At 42.1% G+C, this 22,534-nt stretch overlaps 1 protein-coding gene across 2 annotated transcripts in view; it reads left to right on the top strand.

The window, feature by feature from the left end:
* Positions 1-3,831: 3,831 nt before the first annotated feature.
* The window catches only part of DGKA (diacylglycerol kinase alpha), a 75,636-nt gene continuing 56,933 nt past the window's right edge, over positions 3,832-22,534 (top strand). For both annotated transcript variants that reach the window (XR_016271749.1, XM_089477317.1), the window contains exon 1: positions 3,832-4,017. The gene's annotated coding sequence lies outside the window, so the exon portion shown is untranslated. The remainder of the gene's footprint in view (positions 4,018-22,534) is intronic.

Here is a 22,534-nt window from a genome sequence, read left to right as displayed (position 1 = left end):
AGTTTAAAACAACCTCCTAAATCAGCCTTAAAGGCAATGACAGATTCAGTACACTCAAATGAAAGAGTGAACAAGAGCTGTTCTGAAGAGAAAAAGATGCTGTCTAAATGTAAAAAGCACTGACAAGTTGTGTCATGTGAGTTATCAATAATACATAAGTAGAGCTGCCACAAAATATGTGCAACATGGAGTGCTCTTGATCCAACTAGCTACAAATTCCTTCTTTCAAAACACTTGATTCCATTTGTCCTACCCATAATAGCTGGAGTTTTGCTTCATAGGTCCCCCATAAATATTTTTCTGCCCACTTCTGTGAACTTCCCGGTTCCTTTTTGTATTCTGATACACATCCACCTCTCCCCTGTCTCTCTGTTTCAGCTGTTAAAACAGTACATACCTTAGTTTGCAGTGAGTGTATGATAACAATTAATAAATCAATAAATTTCAAGTTGTCATAGAGCTATTACAAAGCTTCCTGTTTGCTATTCTGATTGCTTCTGGAATTTGATTTGATCCTGATTTAGTAATACTTCAAACTTGTTGTGTGCCTCCAAGTTATTTCAGACCTCTGGAGACCCTAAGGTGACTCTATCATGGGTTTTTCTTGGCAAAGATTGTTCGGAGGAGGCTTGCCATTGCCATCCTCTAAGGCTGAGATCATGTGACTTGCTCAAGGTCACCCACTGGGTTTTATGGCTGAACTGGGAATTGAACCCTGGTTTCCAGAGTTGTAGTCCAACATTCACCACTACCCCATGCTGATTTCTAGTAGACCTAGAAATCAGCAAGACGTACAGTTCTTCCAAATTGCAGAAATAAAGCCGTTTGACACTACTTTAATTGCCATGGCTCCATCCTGTGGAATCTTGGAATCTGTAGTTTGTTGAGGTATTCAGCCTGGTCAGAGAGACTGCAAGTCCCAGGATTCTGTAGAGTACAGTCATGGCGGGTAAAGTGGTGTCAAACTGTTTCATTTCTGTAGTGTGGATGAAGGCATAGTTGTGACTACTTAAAATTGTGTTAGCCATATTTGAAGTATGATAAAATCTTGACGCAACCCTATACCTTAGGGTTTTCAAACTTCTTGGAATTTGTGTAGTTCCTTGGATGTGTCGGACCTGTTGGGTGGACAAAGCTGCTTGAAAGCCACATTGTCTAGTACTGCTGCTGTTTCATTGCAGTCCACAGTCAGAGAAATGTGGACCATGGGCAGCTCATGGACCAAGCGGGGGCTGTCCCCTATCCCTGTTATAGGGTAAGCTCCCCCCTTAGTATACAAGTTGCCACTGATTCTAGGCTGCATTCTTTGTCTATGGACACATCAGAACTTAGCACCCGGAGCAGTAGATGCTCTTAATCTATTTTGGGTCATAGTCCCTTTTGAGAAAGTTATAAATCCAATCCCAGAAAAATCTTCATAAACACATAAGCACAAAATGTTGCTTGTGATTTATTTTATTGCTCTGGAAAGTGATTTCTTTCATACAGGCTATGTGTGTCTGTGTGTGTATATGCATACCTATCCCAAGGTCGCCTGTGGACTTATGGCAAGCCCATTAATTTCATAAGGTTTTCTTAGGCAAGGAATACTGAGAAGTTATTATGCCAGTTCCTTCCTCTGAAATGTTGCCTACAGCAACGTCCAAGTACTAACCAGGGCTGACCCTGCTTGGTTTCTAAGATCAGACAGGATCTGGTGCCTTTAGGATATTTAGGCTCCTTCACAAAGGAGCCAGCATGGTGTAGTGGTCAGAGTGTTGGACTAGGACACTGGGAGACCAGGGTTCAAATCCCAGCTTGGCCATGGAAATCCACTGGGTAACCTTGGGCAAATCACACTGTCTCATCCTCAGAAGATGGCAAAGGCAAAAACTCTTTTGAATAAACTTGTCATGAAAACCCCATAATATGTTTGCTTTAGGGTCACCATAAGTTAGAAACTATTTGAAGATGCACAAAAACAACAACATAGGCTAGTCTGTAACAAAAAAGCTTACAGTGAACACTTGAGAGGCCTAAAGCTTGTACTGGGACAGGAAAAATTCAAAGAAACAGGCAAGAAATCAAAGAGAGAAAAATAAAATTTTAGATGTTGTGGATTACCTGAAACAAGTTTATGAACCCTCTAGGGCAGTGGTACACAAAACATTTTAGCCTTGGGACCCCTCTTTATATCTACATGCGGATGTCTTTGGACTCAACATAGTGTATGAATAATAATATTTTGTTTATTTAGTCTGCATATTTTCTTTTGCACATTCATGTATATTCACATTCTAACATTTTATAAAGAAATAACATCATTCAAATGAGAATGGTTTTATTTAAATAGATTTAATATTTAACTCAAACTTTACACATAAAAAAGTTTGGGAGGAGGAGGAGAGATCAGATTTGGAAACTGCTGATCTCAACGCCCAGAATTTCTCACCACTGTCTAAGTAAGAGTTCTATATGTAACTCCCCTAACTTCCTGATTTTGCTCACTCTCCCTCTTTCTGAAAACAAAAATATGTGTAAGTGTGGATGCAAAAGAAAGGCAAAAGAACCTGGTGCTGGTGAGGAGGAGGGCACTTTGTGGGTAGAGGAAAAGTGGGGGAGCAAGCCTTGGAAATAGGTCCTGGTTTCACAAAGCCTCTTCTTAAGGAGCATGAGTTTTTGAAAACTTGACCCTACTTCTTCAGATGCATGTTGAAACTGAACTTGCCACCTCATCTCCATACCCACAAGGGTCTGAAATTAAATCGACATTCTCACACTCAAATGCCTTATATACTGTATATACTCATGTATACGTCTAGAAATTTTAGTGAAAAAACTGACCCCAAAAACCTAGCTCGACTTATCCAAGGATCAATGTAAATTCTATACTTTAACTCTTATTCAAAAGGGATCCTTCCCCTGGTAAAAGGCAAGAGTGCAATTTTTCCTGGAAGCACTGACCTCCCTCTACTCTCTCTTCCATCCAGCCTTTAGTGTGAGCCAAAACAGTTATGCCTGCCATAATTTTGTAGGTTCTTTGGCATTGTTTTCCTTTGCTTCATCATTTGGATCAGTACTCAACCTTCCTAATGCCACAACCCTTTAACACAGTTCTTCATGTTGTGGTGACCCCCAACCATAAAATTGGAGTGTCTTGGTTCCTGAGACCATCGGAAATATGTGTTTTCTGATGGTCTTAGGTGAGCCCAGTGAAAGTGTCATTCGATCCCCAAAGGGGTCACAGCCCACAGGTTGAGAACTGCTGATTTAGATCCTTTGTTGCATGTCCCTAAGTTTTACCCTCGACTTATCCAAGGGTCATATCAAAATCCATAATTTTGCCCTCAAACCCTGCCCTCGATTTATATATGAGGTCAACTTATAGTCGAGTGTATACAATAGGCCTGTCTCTGAATCCTCTGCTCCAAACACGCATCTGAGGAAGTAGAATCAAGTCTAGGAAAGCTTGTGCTCCTGGCTTCTTTCTTTCAGATCGGCTGCATCTGCGGTGCAGAAATAACTCAGTGTGACACCACTTTAACTGCCATGGCTCAATGCTATGGGATTCCAGAGGTGCCACAACAAACAACGATCCCCAGCATTCCATAGCATTGAGCCACAGCAGTTAAAGTGGTGTCACATCAGGGTTATTTCCGCAGTGCAGATGCAGCCTTGGTCTGAAAGGTGCCACAAGATCCCTTTGCATGCTGATTTTCCAGACTAACAAGGCTATATTTGTGAATTCCTCTTAAGGAAGGTTTGCAGGGGTGTTTCTGCAGTCTTCACATTCTGGTGCTCTCTCATTTGATGGCCAGCTCTGAGGAAGTAGCTAGTTTTAGTCCCTGCCCCTCTGGTGATGAAGATGGTGTGGGTGTGTTGAACGTACACAATGAAGGAAAAGAAGAAGTCGGCCGAGGACTGCCTTGCGCTGATGTCAGGAGTGGGGCTGGCTCAGAGAAGGGTGTGCTTGAGTTTGGCCGAGCTTCAGAGCAGCTCTTCGGCCCAACTTCCAGGCTTGCTGAGGCCAGCTGCAAGGTAAGGGACACCCCTCCCTGGTTGCTTTCCCCTTCCTTCTTTCTTTGTTGCCAGAGGAGTGGGAGTGTTTTGTACACACATGCCTTGGACCAAGGGGTCTGAGGAGATGTGAGAAAGTGGGGTGAGGGGAGCAGATAGCAGAAGTTGGGGCATGGCAATGTGTAGCCTCATTTTCAGGCCACTGTGAGGGGGCCAAAAACCATGGGTGGGATGGGGATTTGAAAGGCCCAGAGCCCTGGCTGGTTTGGTGCTTGTGGCCAGGTGGGGCTGCTGTGGGAGGATGGTGGTGGTCCTGTTTCTCTCCCCTCACCCCCCTCTTTCCCGCCTTTGTTGGAGAGCTGTGTCTCTGTTGTGTGTTTACCAGGGAGTGCTGCAAGAAAGGAAGGGGCAAAAATAGGTCCCTTTGAAATATGTCTAACTCCTGGGGAGCATGCCTGGCAGGTTCTTATTTTAGCCAGCCATGAGGAGAACTTTGTGTCCTTTCAGGGCTGGGGGAGAGAAGAGAAGGCCAGGGAAACTTCAGGGACTGTGGTGATTCATCCCCCCCTCCTTCCTCCTCTCTGCCTCTTTCCTCTCCTCTAGCTTGAGAAAAATGTGGCACATTGTTGCATCAAGAAACAATGAAAGCTGCAAACTTTCTTTTGTTCTCCACCCTCCCCCCATCAAGAGGAAGGAAACCCATTTGCAGCTCAGTGTCTGTTGGGGAGTGTGTGTGTGCGCTGAGTGCCACTTCAGACTTGAATGTTATGCTATCAGTTGCCTTTCTCATTGAAGGCTGCCTGTGGCTTTCTCTGGCCCTGGGCAAGCTTGGCCTGGCCTCATTTCCTGTCAAGAAGGAGAAGAAGAAGGAGGGTGTTGAGGATTCAGATGGACCAGGGATAAGGCTGCCTCAGGCTGCATCCACACTGGAAAAATAACCCGGTTTGGCACTGCTTTAACTGCCCTGGCTCAAGGCTATGGGATTCTGGGAATTGGAATATGTTGTGGGGCCCAGAAAGGAGCTAGGTCTTCCAGAGGAATTGTGCAGGAAGTTGACCTTTGCGCTGGAGGACCTGGAGAATTTCCTGGACAAAACACTTCTCTATACATCTGTAGGTCCTCCAGCATGATTCTGTGGTCAAATTGTGGTAGATGTTAATGACAGAGTTCTGCTGGAGGACCTAGAGTGATGTTCTCTCAGGTTAAAAAGTAGTGTTTATTTGTGGTTTTTCCACTTTCATGGAGGTCCTGTGCCCATAACTCCAGCGAATGTGGAGGTCCTACTGTATTTCCAATATCACAGGTATAGGTCATCTCCAGATTGTTTTCTGGTGTCCCTTGAACTCAGATGCTGAAAATACTGGTTGTGGAGCCTTCCTTGTTATGCCCTGCTCTTCTCCTGAGCTACAGCCCCTTCAGTCTGTGTGGGATAATCCTCAAAAACCTCTCTGACTTTGAAATCTCTATTGAAAAAACAACACAGATGAGAATCCTCTCTGTAGCTCCCTAAAGCAGGCTGCAGAAATCAATTGCACAATGAATGGAGAGCTCTAATAGCCAGATTTGGGTCTTGTGTCTGTGACCTTTGTGGGATTCAATGTATGGAGAAAATAACCTCTTGTGGTAGGAAAAAGAATATTACTAGAATATCTGAATTTGAGAATCAGAAACCTTGACTCAAAGTTCTGCCACATGTACATTCACTTATTTCACATCATTTTACAGGATTGTCAGATTAAGTTATCTCCCATGTGTAATTTGGCTGCATCTTCTTTGATATTTTTCTTACCACACACACACATATAGATTTAGTATGTAAGGAAGGAAAGACTGAATAAACTGCCCAGTATACTTAGACTTTACAGTGCTAGGGACCATCTACCTGGAGGCACCCAGAGATTTAAAAGAACTGAACCAGCCAATAGGTTATAGACAGGCCTGCAGATATAATGTAATTTCATGCATTTGTGGGATAGTTATCAAAGTTCAGCTGAGTTTTTATGTTGAGAGGCAGGTGAGAGATCAAGGTTCAAATTCCTGTTCATCCATCAGTCTCATTGGTGATCTTGGACAATTTACTTTAATGGGACTTGCAGCATAAACTACTTTGTTGTTGTTAGCTGCCTTCAAGTTGACTTTGGAATTTATCAAATGGGAGGAGTTTCCCTTAAATTCGAATGAAAAGAAAGTGGGGCCAGAACGCATTCACTTAAAGTCGCTAGTTTAGCGCAATTACGTGAATGCGCATTGCGTTCGAACTGGCTCCCCATTGCCTGAAAATAGCATGCCATTGCCCGAATTTGCATGTGGCAGTCTATCGCAATAATGTGAAACCACATGATGGCATTCGGACTGACTTCCCATTGCCCAAATTTGCGTGTAGTGGGTTATCACGCAATAACCCCATGATTGCGTTCAGATTGCCATTGGATTATACTTCCAATTTCCCTTGTCTGATAAACTCCTTTGACTCACAGCAACTCTGTGAATGAGATGTCTCCAAACTCCCTGTCCTCTACCTCTTTGCTCAGGTCCTGTAGGCTCAAGCTATTGATCTGGCATGTGGCCTTCCCCCCTTTCTACTGCTCTCTGCCTACCCCGATTTGGCCAAAGTATGCCAGCTTCAATTTAGTCGCCTTCCAGGTATGGTATCATCTACATACCTTAGATTGTTGATGTTCCTTCCACCTATTTTCATTCCTCCTTCTTCCATGTCTAAACCTGCTGTACATATCATATTTTCTGCACACAAGTTGAACAGACAGGGTGATAAAATGCACCCTTGCCTGACCCCTTTACCAATTGGGAACAATTCTGTTTCTCCCTATTCTGTTCTTACAAATAGCCTCTTCTCATCAGGACTATCAGATGTAGTGGCAATCCCACTTCTTTAAGATTATTCTGTAGCTTTTCTTGATCTTTGCAGTCAAAGGACTTGCTATAGTCTATAAAGCACATGCTGATTTTTTCCCCTGGAATTCTTTGGCTCGCTCCATTAATAATCATATTTTTGCAATGTGCCTCTTCCTTCCTGAACCCCTCTTGGACATCTGGCAGTTCTTTCTCTATATATCACTGGAATCTATGCTGAAGAATTTTGAGCATAATTTTGCTTGTGTGGGAAATTATTCTAACACGCTCTAGACATAGAGGGGGGCCCAAAAGCAATGTGGTGATAGTTGTCCATTATGCCTATTACCTTTGAAAAATTTGGCTCTTTATATTTAACTACAGTATAAGTATAAGTATATACAGTATAAGTATACAGTATATATATTCCCTGCAGACCACCTTAAATTCAAAGGAGATCAAGCACTGCAAAATAAATTTGCCTTTGTGCATGCCTATGAATGAAACAGTCAAATGGTTCTTGATCTCCTCCTCAGGAGGTCTGCTGAGATTCTATCAGTGTTCTGCTCCCAGTCATCAAACTGAGGCCTACCAAATCTTACCGTCTCTTAAGAATGGTTGGAAAGAGAAATCCAAGCAAAAATCTTTGGGACACATTCTGCATCGGTCATAAGCTAACCACTTTAAAATAAAACTAGTAATTTCTTATGGCTTTCTGCTTTGTGATCTTGGGGAAACCTTCCAAGTATTTTCTGGTTGCCAAGAAGTCTTCAGAACACTATTATTGTGAGCCATAAAGGCAGTGAAACCAGAAGGCATGCTGTGATTTGTATATAAAGACTCTTACAGGGTTTAAGTATAATTTTCTGTTTTTTTGCAGAGAACATTTGGCTGAACAGATCTGGTTTAAAAAGAACCAGCAGCTCAGTGCATGATTTACTTTGTGAATGTTAATGCCAAGCCCTCTGATTTTTATAGGGAGTTTTCTTAGGAGAACAAGTTTAGAGAGCTGTACTTTTAAGACAGGATTTCTTAATAGAAAAGATACAGCTTTTCAAGTATTTGCCAATCCATAAATAAATTTGCATTTTGTAAAATGTTTATTCATTTTTTGAAGTTGATGGATTGATGAGAGACGGTCAACTAATAAGTCAAAATAACACATATTTGTCTTATAAACAGACATCTATTGTCTTTCTGTAAAAATGCCCCTCTTGTGCTAGCCAAGTACTCAATATTTTAGCTATTAATACATCCATAGTATGCCAAGAGAAACACCTAGTTTGGTATAGAATGTTACTTCTATGTTATTCTGAGGATATGAAGTGCTCAAAGTGAGTAAGACAATATCTTTTATTGACAAATGGTGATTAACAGGGCAATCCTACTGAGTTCAGTGGAACTTTGTTCCAGGAAAGGTAACGCTAAAGTTGGCTCTGCCCCCACATGTGAGAGAAGCATGGAGGTGAAGTAATGCTTGTATCTTCTGTCTGTCTCCCTTACAGTGTGGAGGAGGAAGCTACAAAGTTTATGAACTTGAGTTTGAGAGCCTAGTAGCAGTTGAGGTGGAGGAAGAGAAGTTGTGAGGGAGGTGTAGTTGTCTCAACCTAAGACTGGAGACGCAAAGGGTTTTGGTTGGTGGTGTCACTGCTTGAAAGTTTGGAAGAAAAGGTTGCCCCCTGCTCTGTTGCACTAGATTTCCAAAGTGGACTTTATGGTTTTTGGCCAAAGATAGAAAAGTTACTTTTGCAACTGGAACCGGCAGAAAATCCTGGCCAGCATGGATCCTACTTTTTATACCATATTTGTCTTCTCTGTGGTTAGAGAAATCTATTAAATTTATATATCATTAAGAAATCAATATTCCATATGCATTAGGCAACTTTTCCAGCAAAATCAGCATGAGTAATCACAGGAAGCCTATGTATGCAACTGCTTTCCCAAACTAGGCAAGACTCCGGGATATCTGTGATCAGCTATCTCATGGTGCATTATTGTTTTATTTAATTAAGCTAACAGGGGGAGGGAAAGTAATGCTGGAAGTGAGTTATAGATCGTAGAGTTGGAAGGAGCCTCATGGGCCACAGAGTCCAACCCATTGTTCAAAGCAGAATCTCCATCTAAAGCATCCTCAGCAAGTAGCTGTCCAGCCTCTTTTGGAAGACATCCAGACCCCACCACTTCTCTAGGCGACTGGTTCTATGGCTGAACTGCTATTACTGTCAAGAAGTTCCAATTGAAATCTACCCTCCTGTAACTTCAAACCACTGAACCTGGTACTACTCTCTGGCAGGATGTCTAACACACACATCCCTTTTCATGATGTGGTCTTTGCCCTATTGCTTTCTTTTGTCCAGCTATAGATTTAAAGATACATACATGAAAGCAGAACTTGAAAAAGTAACTTACTTTGAGAACCCCATGCAACTAATGTGATCATGCTATTTTGTTACCTAGAGTTGGCCGATAAAGATATTTTCCTAATACGGAATTTGGGTTTATTTTCCTATGGCCAGCCTTGCTAACTTTGCTTTACTTGTTTATTGATTTATTTTTATTTATCAAAATATTTATCCTACCCTACATCATAGTACATTGAGGCAGCAGGCAATAAAATCATTTTAGTCAGCTTAAACATTATAAAACAATAAAAAGAAATTTATATGGACTAAAATGCAATGGTGCCCTAGTGTGGGTGCTTGACACTGCTGGGGGGGCTGCCTGCCACTCAAATGCCCACCCAGGGCTGCCAGAAAGGATGGCCGAACAAATGAGGCACTGAGGAAGATGGGAGGGATGCATGTGTGCATGTTTGCTCCTCCTTCCCTAGTGCCTTGGCCAGCTCAGGTAAGTGAGCCAAGGCAACAGGAAGGAGGGGGAAGCGTGCAGGTATCCCTCCCTCCTTCTTTGTTGTCTTGGCTTGCTCATCCCAGAATGCCAAAGTAGTGAGGAAGGAGGGAGCAGCATGTGCTTGTCTCTCTTTCTCTGCTGCCTTGGTTCCCTTGAGAGCCACGGCAGCAGAGAAGTGGTGGGCCCTGGCAGCAGCACCCCACACACACACCAAACACACAGTGGGATGACAGACCAATTGGGTGTCACTCCTCCACTGAGGTGTCCCCCATGATGCCATGACTAAAATGTATTAACCCGTTTGACACTTAAAATCAGTTAAAACTGTTTAAAACAATTTAAAATTACAATGCATGTGCAAATTTCAGTTTTTCTTAGACAGATACCTGTAAACTCACCTCTGTGGGCCAAACAGTAGTTTCAGGGGAGCAATATAAACAAAGAAAGGTACATAAATGGAAAGATTAAATACCTCCCCCCATTTGCAGAATCATTCCTAGAGCTTGATGTGGGGGTGCAGTATGGCTGCTTGAACTGAAACAAAAAGAAGGTAGGAAGGAAGGAAGAAATGAGGAAAGAAAGGAAGAACAGTCACCCATGTGTGCTCCAGGCACAGATCTATCAGTGTTTTAGTTTCGTCTAACTCACAGCATGGACAATATCTGTATATTTTCTTTTGATTCAGCAGCCTAGCTACGACACACACAAATGTGCACATGCCAAAGTACACATTTACTCAAGAGATCTGGGCAAATATCATTGGACTTTATAACCTTCCAATGGAGTTATTTTTAATTTAGGAAAACAGAAGAGCTTCCTGTCCAAAAATTAAGTAGGAAAAACAAATCAGGCTCTAATCTACAGGAGGCTATTATCTCAAAGCAAATGGAAGATACAACAGGGCCTGTAAATATTTTGTGTGTCCTTGATCTTGTCACATGGGTATTAAATTTGCTGTCAGTATGCTGGGGAAAACTGACAATGTATAGATAGTACTAGCAAGTGGTGACAAAAGAGGAGTTTACTAATGGTTAAAAGGGGACAAAGTACAATAGAGGCACAATGTACGGATGTGAGAGCTGGACAGTGAAGAAAGTGGATAATAAGGCAATTCCTCCTATAAGCCCCCAAATAATATTTTATGGTTGGTCCCTGTGTATTATTTCTGTATAGTTTTTCAAAATGTTAGTAAGTAAATATATATGCCTGTCTTTAAAAAGCTTTCCTAATTGTAAAAGGATGTTAAGAAATACATCCTATGCCTTCTGTCCTAGCATTTGGATTACAGTATAAATCTTACAGCCCCTTACTGATGTTAGATGGGGCATCTGAGAGTTGATGTCCAAAACATCTGGAAAGTTGAACATTTCTCTAACCATGTTATGATCCCTACATTCCTAAATGATATGCATTGCCAAAACATTATGGAAAAATCATACCAAAGAGATAGCTGTTGTCTTGTGTAACAAAACAACAACAACAACAAAGAGCTGTGCAACCCTTTTAAATTCAATATCATTTGACAGTTGAAATTGTGGCAACTGATAAAGTTAATACAAAACTTTTATTGAAATATGCACAATTTATTCTAACTGCAGAGTATCCTTGTTGCAGAATTTTGCTACAGAACCATCTCTAGCAGTAGCTAGGATGTCTCCAGTTGCAGCCCAGATGAAGGATTGCTTTTATGTTCTTTAAGTAGGTAGAGGTGTCTGTAACAGGTGTTGTCAACAGAAATTGGTTTTTTTGGCATGTGAACAAGCTTATGTTCTTCTGTTTAAATTGTGCAAAGTCCACATAGAGATCTTTGAAGGAAGGAGGCATGTTTGCTTTAGGATTACTGTTGATCACCAAAGCATTCTTGCTCCCCGGGTAACAGAACATAGTAAAAGAGATTTTCCATTGAAGGCATTATTGTATGACTGTTACCTGTAACCTTCCAGGTTACAAGTACTAATCTATGTCGACACAACCTGTTATATTGAATACATGCATTTCCCAAGGTTGGGGGGGGGGAATCCTCTCCAGAATCACCCTTATTTCCCCCTCAACCCTTCCCCCCACTGCTATATAAATTGTTTGATTTGTAGGATAAATTATCAGTAATATAATTGGAACAAATATTCTATTTCTTCCAATTATATTATATTATATTACATTATATTATATTTCTACTCCTTTGTCTAGAAACCCCATACTGATATTGTTGATGCACACATACTGACAAAAGTTTTAAAACATCTTACACTGTGATATTATCAAGCAAAAAATTGGAAGAGAGAGGCTATTGGTCGCTTTCTCCCCATTCTTCCCAAGGACCACTTTCATTTATCATCTACTCGATCTCCATTTTTGAGTTTCAGAGTAAGTGAAGAGGTGGGCAGTACATTCAGTTCACTGCTGATACTTCAGCCTTAGTCATAGGAACATAGAGTTGGAATAGCCCTAAAGGGCCATTCAGTCCACCCCCTGCTATGCAGGAACACACAATCAAAGCACCTCTGACAGATGGCCATCCAGCCTCTGTTTAAAAATCTCCAATGATGGAGACTCTACCACACTCTGAGGGAGTGTGTTCCACTGTCCAACAGCTCTTACTGTCAGGAAGTTCTTCCTAATGTTGAGGTGGAATCTCTTTTCCTATACAGTCGGTCCTCCTTATACGCAGATTTGCCATGCGCGGATTTGAGCATACGCGCATGGCAAATCCGGAAGTTGTCCCCAATGGCGGCGCGCGTGCACGCACGCCGCCATTGGGGACAACTTCCCTCCCTCCCCTCTCCTCCCCCCAACTCTTTCCTTCCCTCCCTCCCTCCCTCCCTCCACTGAGGGAGGGAGGGAGGGAAGGAAAGAGTTGGGGGGAGGAGAGGGGAGGGAGGGAAGTTGTCCCCAATGGTGGCACGCGTGCACGCGTGCTGCCATTGGGGACAATGGGGCTTGAGCATACGCGGATTTTGGTATACGCGGGGGGGGGGGTTCCGGAACGGATCCCCCGCATATACCAAGGACGCACTGTAGTTTGCATCAATTGTTCTGTGTGTTACCAAGTTTGGATTTATATAAAATTTTGGGTACATGCGGTCTGTGCTATGACCCCTGACTGACCCCATAGAGGACCCGCCATTAACCTAAAAGCGGAGAGACCACGTAGGCAGCCTGCCCTACAAAAGGCAGAGCCCTAGAGAAAAGGCTAAAATTGGGAAATTCCATAGGAAGTCTTGGGAGTCGCCAAACCAGATTCGCCTCTGCTGCCCAAGATTAGACAATGGACTTGGCTTCTCACTTAATGGGCCAGTGATCACTTAACGGCTCAGCAATCAAGTTGGCTGCCCTTCTGAACTGTGTCCTGACCTAATGCATTGTGCAAACATATTACCTGCTATTGGCTTAACAATGCCCAAGCAATCAATGCCTTTGTCTAGCAAATCCCATAGCCTCCAGATAGGTTTGGCACTATCTAAACCCTGAGTTTTCAGACCTTCTTTGGATTTTTCTGAGCCTGGGTTCTTTGAGCATTAAGCTCCACTGAAATCACTGAGCTACACTGAGCTCTCACTGTCACGAACTTGAACCCGGCTCTCAAGCCTCCATGGCCCTCTTTCCCCGCTCCTGCAGCCGTGATCCACTGTCCATCCAAGCTTCATCAGGACTTCCTGGAGAAGACTTCTAAGGTAGTATAATAATAAATAAATAAAATAAAAATTTTATTTATATACCGCCTTTCCTGAGATCAAGGCGGTTAACAACATTTCATATTGACAATAGTTAAAACCATCAAACATCATTAAAAACATCTTAAAATATAAAACATAGCAATAAACCAACTCAACAGTGCTGTCGAGAGGGGAGGAGGGGTTATTTCAGGGAACAGAAGTCAGGGGTATGCCTGCTTAAAAAGGTGTGTTTTTAACCCCTTCTTAAATTGGTCTAATGAGGTGGCCGAGCGGAGCTTGTTGGGAAGCGAGTTCCAGAGCTTGGGGGCCGAGGTAGAAAAGTCCCTCTGGGTGGTAGTAGACAATCTAGCCTCTGGAACCCTCAACAATTGATTCCCGACTGACCTGAGTGTGCAAGGCGGATTATATGGGGAAAGGCGGTCCTCCAGGTACCCTGGGCCCAAGCCATGTAGGGCTTTATAGGTAATAACCAACACCTTGTATTGTGCCCGGAAGCGAATAGGCAGCCAATGAAGGTCTTTAAGGACCGGTGTTATATGACTGGCCCTGGATGTACCAGTGACCAGTCTTGCCGCCATATTCTGCACCAATTGCAGCTTCCGGGTATGGTACAAGGGTTGCCCCATGTAGAGCGCGTTGCAGAAATCCAACCGAGAGGTTACCAGAGCGTGTACTACTGTTTCAAGGTCCCTCTGGCCCAGGTAGGGACGCAGCTGGCGTATCAGCCGAAGCTGATGACAGGTGCTCCTGACCGTCGCGTCCACCTGAGATGTAAGGTGGAGCGACGAGTCAAGGAGCACCCCCAGACTGCGCGCAGAGTCCTTCACGGGAAGCGTGATCCCGTTCAGGACAGATGGAACCACCGCCATTCCTGGGCCAGGAGAACCTATCACGAGTACTTCCGTTTTCTCTGGATTCAGGCTGAGTCTGTTTTCCCTTATCCAGCCCATTACCGACTCCAGACAGGCAACGAGAGGAGAGATGCCATCCTTGGTCACTGAATCCTACTGGTGTCTCTCCTTCTCAACCTATCTCCCGAATTCACCCCTCCCCTGCTGTAGCATTGAATGTGTGCATGTATGTGTGTGCTTCCTTTTTGCTGCGTGGTTTTACTTTAATAAATGTTATTAGATTAATTGCACCTAATTGGTATCAGAGTCTCTTTCTCGTGGGGCGTACTGGCGACCTCTGGTATACACATAGGGACCCGATCCTGGCACGTGGCGTTGTTAGGGCCACCTCTCAGCTAAATTTCAGCTAATAAAATTCCCCTAATTTGATCCTTCCTAACATGTGTCCTAGTCTCTGGAGCAGCAGAAAACAAGCTTGCTCCATCTTCAATATGTTATTCCTGTTACCTGTCAGGGCTATCATATCACCTCTTAACCTTCTCTTCTCTAGGCTAAACATACCCAGCTCCCTAATTCTCTCCTCATAAGACATGGTTTCCAGACTTATCACCATTTTGGTTGCCCTCCTCTGCACACACTTCAGCTTGTCAACATCTTTTTTGAACTGTGGTGCCCAGAAGTGGACACAGTATTCCAGCTGAAGCATGACCAAAGCAGAATAGAGTGGCACTATTACTTCCCTCAATATACTTCCCTGGGCTTCCCTCAATATACTTCCCTCAATATACTTCCCGCACTATACTTCTACTGATGCAGCCTAGAATCCCATTGGCTTTTTTAGCTGCAGCTAAAAAAGTCGCACCATTTGAGACAAGCCAGGGGGAGTCCTAGAACCTCCTCTTTTCTGAGATCTGAAAGAGATTGGCATCATCCCCAGGGGTGGCTCTTCTTGGCAACACATCAAACCTCATCTGCCACAGCACAAAGCTAGCTCTCCAAGGGGAGAGTTCACATATGTGCATTAATCTGCTTTTGAAAATGCTCCAGGGCTCTAGCCACCATAATTTGGCCTGGCTTTCAGGCCCAATTTTTAATCCACTATATAGCATAGCTCTATAGCATATTCTTCTCTGTATAGCACAGCAGGAGGAGGCCTTATAGGGATGTGAAAGGGGGGAGGGAAGCAAAGTTACCAGATTTGTGTTTCAGACTGCCCAAATCCCTCAATAGGAACATTTCTTCTGAGCATTTGAGCATACACTACATAATTTTGGTTTTTTTAACAACATAATTCTTCACAGATCTACTGAGATATAAGAATCACAGAGTTCAATGGGACTTACTGTTAGGGAAGTGTGTGGGTAGGACTGAAACCTTTGTTTTGATGCCCTGTGATGGCATGGCTTGGGGCTACTGCATGCAAATAGTGCCACAAACATGGTTATCCTGTGTATGGGGTATGGAAAAAGGAAAAGGTCCAGTGCAGGCAGCTGCCTAAAAGCAGCAGATCTTTCTGATCTTGGAAGCTAATCAGGGTCAGCCTTGGTTAGTAATCAGATGGGAGATTGCCAATGAATACCAGGTGCTGTAGGCTATATTTCGAGAGGAAGGAACTGGCAAAACCATGTCTCAACATTCTTTGCTTATGAAATCTCTATGAAATGTAAGGAGTTGCCATAAGTCAGCAGGTGACTTCTATTGAAGTCACACACACTCACACCAAGTACAGCCAACAAGTAGTGGCCGTAGAAGAGAGAAAAGATGTAGCTGTGTGGGATGGGGGAGTGAGCTTTTGCACAGAGGATTTGTTTCCCCCCCCCCCCAACAAGGCATTTTCAACGTAGAATTGTGGATTGCGCTGTGTACAGTTCTTCCATTATCACTTATAATAAACAGGTTTTAGTGCTTCAAAATTTGGGGGGAAAGAAATTAATTTGTATATTATGGAAAGTGATGATTTCCTCAAACCACTCCTAACCTATGATCTAGCACTGTCTTTTCTTGTATCAGCTGTGCTAAAGAACGACATAGGAGTCAAATGAGGGGAAAATAACAAAACAGACTATGTATAAGGAGCTTTTCTGATACAAAATAAGAAAGCATTAGTGTTATTTTGGCCAAAATTTAATCTGTTAAAATTTCAGGCCCAGAGCAAAAGAGAGCTGTCATTGCAGGATCAGTTTTAGGCATGACAGAGAAAACTGTACCCAACTGACCAACAACTGACCAGCGGTTGTAGCCACTTAACTGGCGAAACTGCTACATTCCCATTCGTGGTCAGTACTGAAAGGATGAGAAAAGCAATGTCCCTTTAACAGATAGTTTGTACTGTTAACCTTGGAACTCAAGATTGCTAAGAGAATGCTAAGTGATAGTTTGGCAAAGACAAGCCATTGAAAAGAGGTCCTGACTAATTTTCTTATCTTTTTGCATCCTTGAATTACCAGTCACAGGTCTCATCTTGTGCCTCTGCTGAGACTGAAGGGAATGGACGGGTCCCATGTGATGTAAGAGGCTTGGGAGGGATACAAAGTTCTGACCCAATTCTGGCTTTTAGGGGTGGGGGCAAGAATAATGCTTGCTCTCTTACAAGAGCTAGTTGAAACAGAGCATGAGTTAGAGGGGAAAAGCCATTGACAATGGAAAGAATAAATCAATGGAAGGAAGCAATTCTGTCCTCCAGTCTTCACCTTTCTTTGAAAGATAGCCGCCATTTCAGACCCAAAAATAAAATCCTGGAGACCTTTCTTTATCTCTGATAGACTTGAAATTTGTTGTATCCCTTTCTTGCTTTTCACTCTGCCTATCATTGATGAGACGGGAGAGGGACACAGAATGGATGAATTTCATCTATTTTTGGACCAACCAATTCTAAAAATATGTTGCAAGATTCCAATCCTCATTTGATTTGTATTGAGAATAGATATCTAGAATAAGAAAAGAATAGATGTATTTAGTCCTAGGAACTTTACCTTGCTTTGGCAGTCAGAACTACTAATAACATGTAAGTACATGTGCATTAGCTCAACAATGAAACATGTTTCAGCACAAGTGCTATTGAAGAAACATCCTGCTTATCTTCAATCACAAAAGAAAGTGGCTACTAAGAATGCCAGATACAGTGTAGACTCTTAAATTATTCTATTATAACACTGTTAAATTATAAGAATAACTAGTTTGGTACCACCCAGGTGCTGTAGGATATTGTACTAGAGCAAGAGATAATTTCTAAACTGTGTTAAAATCCAGGATTTTGAAATAAACAAGCTGTAAACATCTCAAGCTATTCTTGACAGGCTTTAAAAAGTCTCTGGAAATGTTAAGGAACTGTTGCTATCTATTCCTGGCAAACTCTTTCCCTTGTTAGTGGCCATGATGTTAGTTTTCACAGACTGACTGTGGCAAATGGAATGATGTCATGGAGGAATGTTGTAAATTAGGTACATCCATAAGTCAGTACTTCAGTTCTGCCTATCTGTAATGCAGGCAGGTACCCAGTGTAGCTGAAACCATGGATGCTGATAGAGCATCAATGCACAAGTGAATTGTGGATTAGCACATCAATTATTTTGATTTAAGGACAATGGATAGGAATGTTTATCATGGATTAATCAGTATTAATTATTTTATGGTTTCTCAGTGGTAGTCTTTGTCTCCTTAATATATATATCCTTTTCTTTTGCCTTGAAAGTGTCTAGGAGACTGTATAGGAACATGTTGGTACAATGCAACCATATATGATATTCTTTCAATATGACACCAGAGATTATGAGGTTGCAGAGGTACTGCATATTGGGGGGTTGTTTCCAGTACAATTTAAGGTGAATTGCAAATCAGGCTATACAACTTCTGTTCTCAATGGGAATCAAATTCTATCCTTATTCGATTGAATTCTGTTGTGATAAGGCAGGGCAAAAGGGGGGGGGGGACCTGGTTTTTCTGATAGCACATTTTTGGCAGTTTTTTTCAGAAGAATCAATTCTGACGCGTGTCCAATAAGTGGGAACACCAGATCAGAATCGATCTGGGGAGGGACAAATGGCAGAGGGATGCTGCCTTTTTGGTCTTTTTTTAAAAATAAAAGTAATCGAAAAATTGATAGATTGGTCAATAAGTAGCTGCTTGACTAATCTATCAATTTTTTGATTAGTTTTAATTCCCCCCCCCCAAAAAAAAATATGTCCCCTGTCATCCTCCTCCCATATCCCGCAACCTTGCCTCCATCCCTGATAGCCTTGGCTGTACCCCCGACGGCCTACTCGCTGTCCCCGCTGTCCTTGGCTTTCCCCCTGCCAGCTTCCTCACTGTCTCTGCTGGCCTCCTCGTCCTCCCTGCCAGCCTTGTGCTCCATCACTGGTTTCCCCCATTCCCGGTTTGAAGCAGCGCAAACTAAATGAGGATGAAAAAATAAAAATAGATTCAACTGGCATAAAAAAAGATCGCCTTTTATAGTGAGAACAAGAGATCTTTTGAAATTGGGTACATTGGGTAAATTTTTTTTAATGAAATAATAATTTCATTATAATATGACATAGTGGCATAATGTAACTATTTTTTAACAGAACAAACAAGAAACTCAGCAGGCGTTGTCTATTATTTTCTTCAAAGATAAGGTTTTCAAGGTTTATTGGAAATCAGACGAGGTTTGTCATTGCCTTCCCCTGAGGCTGAAAGGTCACTCCGTGAGTTTCATCGCCAAAGGGGGAATTGAACCCTGGTCTCCAAAATCATAGTCCAATTCTAAAAGCACCACTCCATGCTGGCTCTTTTTTTTTTTTTTTTTAAATACCAGGCTTCAGTTGAGAGGTAGTACAGTTTTCCCCCCAATTCTGAGCTGCTATTAATCTTGCAGAAAAAAAAAATGTGATCAGATCCTTATGATTTAGTGTCTCACAGATGTCACAAAATGTGGAGAGAAGTCCTATTTTTGGATCATCAGGAAATGCTTAGTTTGTAGTTTGGCTTATTATTAGAAATTATCTCAATTTAAGATGAAAAGCAACATACTGTATATACTCATGTAGTCTAGAAATTTTAGTCAAAAATTTGACCCCAAAAAACTGAGTAGACTTATCTACAAGTCAATTGTAAGTATTGTAAATTCTTTGGCATTGCTTTCCCTTGATTCATCTTTTAGATCCTTTGCTATATGCCCCTAAGTTTTATACTCAACGTATCCATGGGTTATATCAAAATCCTTAATTTTGCCCCCCCCCCCAAATCTGTTCTTGATTTATATGTGAGGTGGACTTATAGTTGAGTATATATGGTACTTAAGGTCCCATCACCATTCTTAAATGCCTTCTTGAAAGCAGGAAAATGTCAATTTCTACTTTTTGGAAAGTACTCAAGGATTGAATTTGTAAGCATTTTGAGGAAGAAAGTTCCAGACTGTGACAGGGCCCTGCTTGTTGAAGTGCTATTGTGTGCTTCCAAATCATGTTTGACTCATGGCAATCCTAAGGCAACCCTATCATAGGGTTTTCTTGGTAGGTTTCTTGAGAGAAGGTTTACCAATGCCATCCTCTCAGACTGAGAGAGTGTGACTTGCCCAAGGTCACCCAGTGGGTTTTTATGCTTGAGTGAGGAATCAAACCCTGATCTACAGAGTCATAATAACCCAACACTCAAACCACTATACCACACTGGCTCTTACTTGTTGAAACCACCTCCCCAATTGTTGAAAATTTTGGCATAAGAGTATATCAGGAGTCCTGCTGGAACAGAATAAGGACCTATGTAGCCCGACATTTTGTTTACCCAGGCCAATTAGATGTCTGTGGATGCAGGCTTTCCTAGATGATCTACAAGTGTGTGGATGTCGATGTGATTGTGAACCTACATAGCTAGGAAAGATCCAATTAATTTAAGGCCTTAAGGATGAGGACCACCATTTTAAATAGAACCGGGAAGGGGGGGGGGGTTTAAAAGCTATTAAATTTTTGTAGACTTAGAAGTAGTAATTTCATTCTCTCGCCCCACCTCTTTTTTGTTGTCTCTTGGTTTTTGTTTTCTTGTTACTGTGTGTTCAGAACTGTAATCAGCAGTTTTGAATGTGATAGACAAACACTGGTGATGTCTCTTCAGGGAGTGCCCACATGATTCAGCTTTCAAAGAAATGAAGAGTAAGGGTAATATGTGATAGAAAGAAGAAACAGTGAGATACAAATGTGAGATAAATTTTGTGAAATAGAGCTCTTTCCTATAAACAAAGTCAATTGAGTCTTGCCTTCCAACACCTGTGTTTACACCTGCAGTTTCTTTAAGCCACTCAGAAAGAAATGCAACAGTCATGCAAGGTGCATGTGAAAATATCTATTTTCAGCATCCTTTGACATTATTTTGTCTCCTATTTAATTTGATGATCATTGAAGGAAAAATAATAATATAAAAACTCCCTAAATTAACAAAGATGAAGGTTAATTCAAAAAGCACACTAGGTAGTTGTTTTGGAACAAAGCTGCAGGAAGGAGAAGGAGAGGAAGGAGTGGGTGAAAAAACTGACAATTGAAACAATGTAGATGGGGGAAAGCCCAGGAACATTCCTTCAAATGGAGGATCCCTGCATCTGAACAAATAATATTTTCTCCTCACACCAATAGAAGGGCACATAGAAATGCAAGTTGGTGTTTGTGCTTGGTGCTTTGGGGAGGGAGGGTGCTATATATAGCTATAATGGAGAAACTGAACCACCCTACTGTAGAGGTCAGGTGCTGGTGTTTTTTCAAAGTTTGCAACAGTATTAGCACCACTTTCACATTAGCAGATTTGGCCTCAAAGGCTGACTTTTACCTAAAGGCTCTCACTGAAGGATCCTACATACATGGGAAGGGTCTCATGTTTTGCTGTTGGTGGGAAGGACATCTTTCCCTTGCCATCTTCTTGATGTGCTTATGTAAGAGATTTAACATTTCATGATCTCATGAACCGCCTTGAAAGATGGAATGCTGAAGGATAGCCAAATAACAGGTAAGAGATACTTTGCATCACCAAATAAAAAACCTTATGTTTTCAAGGGCGACATCATCTCCCCCTCCCCAGAATATAAGTGGCAAGGATGACTGCATAGTTTGGAAAATTAACCTTTTAGTAGAACTGTAGTTTATCTTACCCCTATCAGATATGGATAACTTCAACAATTTATAAGATTCATTCTTCTTAAGAGTCACTTTCCAAGCTCTGGTTTATTATGAGAGATAAAGTGCAAGATGGTGTAATATGTGTGTGTTGGGCAAGAGACAAGCAATAGGAGTCCAGCTTCCAATTCAGCAAGCCCAGGACTTAGCATGCTAGGACAGCTTGTGGTCAAGACGCTGCAGAAAGAAGGATACTATTTTAATATTCTGCAGAAGACGTTAATCCAGACCTGAGTACATTTCGTCTTGATTATGATGCATGGACCAATGCCGGGGGTGGGGGGGAGAGATATAGTTCCTTAAAAGTTCATTAAAAGAACTTTACCCCCCCCCCACACACACACACTATCTCTCTCTCTCTCTCTAGATATACTGTATAGTTTCTATAACTAGTTACCAACTAAGGGGGAATGGTTAAAGACGACAACAACCTGCTAGAGACTTAAGGGGAAATAGTTTTCTAAATCTCTGGCAAAAAAAAAGACCTCTAATTCTGGGCAATGAGCCTCCTTCCTTTTCTTCTGCTGGATGTTTATGGTACTGGAGTAGAGGGAGGACAAGACTGATGGCTCAGGTTTTAGTTGTACTGCTAAACTTTTGGTTTTTAATGCAACAGCCTAAGAAGGCAGACCTAGGAGCAAGCACTTGGGCCAGATATATTTGCTGTTGAGAGTTGTAGCTGGAGTAACCCCTTTATGAGGAGCAGAAATCAGGAATTGTAACTTCTTCTCCATCTCTTCCATGTTGTCTCTTAGATCTGTTTCTATTGTCACATGGTATTTACCTGAACTGCCTTTTAAGGGTGCCTCCACACTGCAGAATTAAAGCAGTTTGACACCACTAACTGCCATGACTCTATGCTACAGAATCCTGGGTTTTGTAGTTGGATCAGGCACCAGAGCTCTCAGACAGACCAGACTGAATGCCTCACCAGACTACAAATCCCAGGATTATGTAGCATAGAGTCATGGCAGTTAATGGTGTCAAACTGCTTTAATTCTGCAGCTTGAATATATCCAAAGTGTGTTTAGATTAGCTTCCCTACTTTTGTTTCTTTTTCTGCTTGGAGTAAATGTGCTATTTGTGGGCCTTATCCATGGAAAAAAATATATATTGGCTAAATCTCTAGGAAATTATATGATGGGGGAAGCCAGGGAAGAAAAAGGCATACTTTTGG

The sequence above is a fragment of the Sceloporus occidentalis genome, unplaced genomic scaffold (assembly GCF_023333645.1).
Source record: "Sceloporus occidentalis isolate IW3139 unplaced genomic scaffold, rSceOcc1.0.p SCAF_1, whole genome shotgun sequence".
Taxonomy (NCBI): domain Eukaryota; kingdom Metazoa; phylum Chordata; class Lepidosauria; order Squamata; family Phrynosomatidae; genus Sceloporus; species Sceloporus occidentalis.
This window is presented reverse-complemented; position numbering and strand designations above follow the sequence as displayed.